The following is a 4,115-nucleotide window of genomic DNA, read 5'->3' on the forward strand; positions in this document are numbered from 1 at the left end:
CAAGCCCAATAGTGTCTTAGCCTATGGGCACTGTCCCCTATAGCATGAAGGTTAGCCTTAGCTAGAGTTGAGTGTTGCATGACAACTCCTCTTTTATATGTAAAGTTTTTTAACTTAATGAATACAAGAGTTTTATTGCAATCTCTCTCTCTCTCTCTCTCTCTCTCTCTCTCTCTCTCTCTCGTGTTTCTCTGCTGCAAAAATTCTCCTCGCCATGAGTCCTACACCCCAAAGGTGGCATCCACCATAGGCTGTGTGCTCAACAAAGAGCAGTGTCAAATTTGGGTTTTGGTGAGCCTAGAGACTGAGGAGAGGGAGGAGTGACGGAGAGTCATGCATAGGCCTTGTAAGCCAAGGTTGTGGAAGTGGGAGAGGCAAGAGGAGGAGGTGGTGCTGGGATTGGGAAGAGTTCATTGTTGTAGTGCAAAGTAAGGGTGAAAAAACACATCATAATATCCAAAGAAACAGAAGGTGAGATAAGAGATCCAAACAGAAAGATTGCAAAGATTAGACAAGGGAAGAAATGTATGGGATGCAAGCAATAGAAAGGACATCCACTTTGATGCCATTGAGATTGGCAGCAGTCCTCACCCTGCAAAAAGAAAAAAGTTTGAGCAAAGATAGGAGAGAAGACATGCATGGTGACGCAACAAGGACAGGAGGTGTGTGGCAACGAGGGAAACCCTAGGTCATCCTATTGCACGTTTTCCCTGACCTGTGCACGAGAGGCGACATCATTCAAGGGGCAGGTTGCACGAAGGCATAGGGGAGATGGGGTTCTCTGGTTGTGCACTCATCTCGATTACTATGACAAACCAAGAAAAGGCCGCAAGAGCGGGGGACGCTCCCAAGAAGGGGGGCTAGGTTGCTCCTAGAGCCCCGTTCCACCCAGAGGCTAGGGGGCTGAAGGTGCTGCAACCAAGAAGAGGTAGTCTCACACAAGCCTTACAACACTTACGGGGACAAGACTAAGCTGCTATCCCTGCAAAATGTCACCCGAGAACAGATTTTGATGGCGTATTGGCTTGGGAACGGCGGGCTACCATAGGTCTACAAAAATTGTACACTCATTTTGGAGAGTAAAATGAGACGAAAATAATGTGTTATGCTGCAGCTTACCTTTGAAAACGGCGAAAAGTTATCTAGCTCAAAAGCCAAAATCTAGTGTGACCTCTCAAGGCGCTTTCAAGACACGAGTAGTGCGTGTTGTTGCAAGCCCTGCAAGTGCCAGGCGGGACGGGGCTCTAAGTTTAGAATGGTGGTTTCACCTTACGAGCAACACCCTATTTGTGGTAGTGGTCCCTTCTTAACTTTGAAGATTTCTCCTACGTGCCTCGTCTCATAGTGCTAGTTTTGGTGCTACTCAGTAGCCAGGTAGTGAGTGGCAGCCTCGGCGTTTTTGATGGCAGGGAGCATCAATTTGTTGTTGTGTGGCGGATCCTCTTCGGCTAGGTGTGGATTTTGTGTGCCTTGTGACGACGTGGGACTCTCCGAAAAAGCCCGTGTGGTTTGGTTGGTTCGGATTGATGTGGTGTCTTGGACATCGACTCTTTTTCAACCCGTTCTCATGGTGATAGAGTGCCGGGGCTCTCCCCATATGCGATGATATCTCCTTTTTTGCATCTTTCTGATCTTTCCCAGGTTTATGGATGATGTTTTGGAGGGTGGCACCCTGTTTAACCCATGTATTGTGTTGAGGTTCATCTTGAAGGGGTATCATCTGGAGTGGTAATCCTTGTGATTTCTGTGGCAACCTCTTGATGTTATTTATGGTTTTAATGTGGTTAGTTACGGTGGCTCCGTGGCCACAAACATATAAATTATCTCAAGGCGTGAGTGTCCTCTTTGTACAAAATGGCACTTTAAAGTACTAAAGAAAAGGTAGGAAAGACCTTGACTACATGTGTGTGAGAAGGCCATCTTTTTAGAGAATGCAATAGTAGGCTTTGAAATTTTAGCATATGCTAGAGATGTTTCTTGTTGGGAAAAAGACTCACAATGAGAGAATCCTGCACATGCCAAAAAAAATGATGGAAATGAAAGCTGAGTGCGCACACCTATCATACAGATAGAAAAAGATTTTGGAGAGAAAAAGAGCACACGGAGCTTCAACCTCATTGATTACATAGAAAATTATTGAAAGCAATAGATAAACCAATTTGCCACCCATGAACCATTTATTCTCAAGGAGTCTTAAAAAATCAAGGTACTATATGTAATGCACCTTGGAGGCTCTTGTCATCTGGCATGAGAAGGGGGAGTGGAGATCAAGGCAAAAAAAGAAAGAGAGGGAGACCTTGGTGTGGAGAGTCAGGAATGGAATGGGTGCCAAGAAAAGGGTCTCTCTCTCTCTCTCTCTCTCTCTCTCTCTCTCTCTCTCTCTCTCTCTCTCTCTCTAGCATAGGCCACACACTCGCGTCTATGTGATCATGGAGAAGCTAATGTTGATGTCGCTCCATGTGGTGTAGTTGCTTTCAATGTACTTCATTGGGCAAGCCACGTTGCCTCCTTAAAGGGTTTGAGCTATGGCTTCTACTCCAAGATGTGCCCTCGAGCTGAGGAAAATTGTGAAGGAGCAAGTCATAAAAATCTACTACATTCATGGCAATGCAACCATCTCCTTCCATAGAAACATCTTCCATGACTGCGCCATCAATGTGTGTGCTCGCATGGAGAGAGAGAGAGAGAGAGAGAGAGAGAGAGAGAGAGAGAGAGAGAGAGAGAGGAGTGGATTGTAATGTGTGTGTGAAAGAGAGATTGAACGAAAGTAATGGGTAGTTGCATTATGTGTGTATGAAAGTGATGGGCACTACGCAAGGCCATTGTGGGTTTTTCACATGCATGTGTGTGTGTGTGTGTGTGTGTGTGTGTGTGTGTGTGAGAGAGAGAGAGAGAGAGAGAGAGAGAGAGAGAGAGAGAGAGAGGCTAACTTTTGGTGATGGGAAGGGTTGCAATGAGTCTCTGCTATTGGAATCCACATCTAGGCATAGGGGAGAGAGGGAATGGGAGAGGAACTTTGGCATGCGCAACTTCAAGTACGCCAATGTCATGAAGAAGACCTTGGAGCACGAGTGCTCAAGGATTGTCTCTTGCACTCACGTTGTCAACCTCTCCGGCCATGATAGTGTTACCTCTCTCTTTCTCTCTCTCTCTCTCTCTCTCTCTCTCTCTCTCTCTCTCTTTCTCTCTCACACACACACACATTTTTCAGCAGTCTGTCTACACTCTTGTACAGACGTATACTTGAGCAAGTGCATATGCAAGCACAATATGGAGCTCGTGTGGCCATGAATTGTTTGAATTTGTAGGCCCATATTTTGAAGTGAAGACCGTGAGGCAACACACACAAGAGTAAGTGGATGTAGATGCCTATTTACTACCTCATGACACGGATGTTAGTTCCTTCTTTGAATCCATCACTTCCCTCAACATCAACATTGCCCACAGTGGCACTCATTGGTCTGTAGATGAAGTACTTGGTCAATCCATGTAAGGTATGAAATTACATGCTTCTTGCAGCACACTCAGTGCAAGGAAGAATGTGTGTGTGTGTGTGTGTGTGTGTGTGTGCATGCGCATGCACACTTGCTTGCAAAAAGGCATAAGAGCTCAAAGGCTTCAATTTTTGTCTAAACTCTAAATTTCTATACTTAAGTATTAAGGCTACTCAATCCTAGAGATGATCATGGGTATGGGACTTAAAATGGAATAGAAAATTGGACCAATAGAAAGATCTTTTTGTAGTACGTATGACCAACCAACGGGGTAGTGTAGCCCATGAAAGTCGCCTCAATGATGAGAATTGGGTGAGAGGGATGGAAACCACTGTTAACCAAGGAAGAACGGGTGACACAAGGACCAAAAGAGGGGCCAATGAGTCATCTACTACCAAGAAATTGGTTTGAAGGATTAGACAGAGCTAGCCAAAAGAGTGGGTGGTGAGCTTAACCGCAGAGTCAAACCAATTGATTTTCAAAAATGGGTCAAAATATATAGTGGATCTATAGATCTATATGACCACCTAGCAAGCTTTAGGAGAGTACTGAGAGCAGACTCAGTTTGAAAGATTTAGAATGATTCTGGAATGTAAGGCTTTAACTTGGTTTCACACCATA

The 4,115-nt window shown here is 45.0% G+C and overlaps 1 pseudogene; it reads left to right on the forward strand.

The window, feature by feature from the left end:
- Positions 1-2,429: 2,429 nt before the first annotated feature.
- Positions 2,430-3,493, forward strand: LOC147430147 (peroxidase 42 pseudogene; annotated as a pseudogene).
- Positions 3,494-4,115: the final 622 nt, after the last annotated feature.

Source organism: Adiantum capillus-veneris, chromosome 22 (assembly GCF_014529385.1).
Source record: "Adiantum capillus-veneris isolate H3 chromosome 22, ASM1452938v2, whole genome shotgun sequence".
Lineage (NCBI taxonomy): Eukaryota > Viridiplantae > Streptophyta > Polypodiopsida > Polypodiales > Pteridaceae > Adiantum > Adiantum capillus-veneris.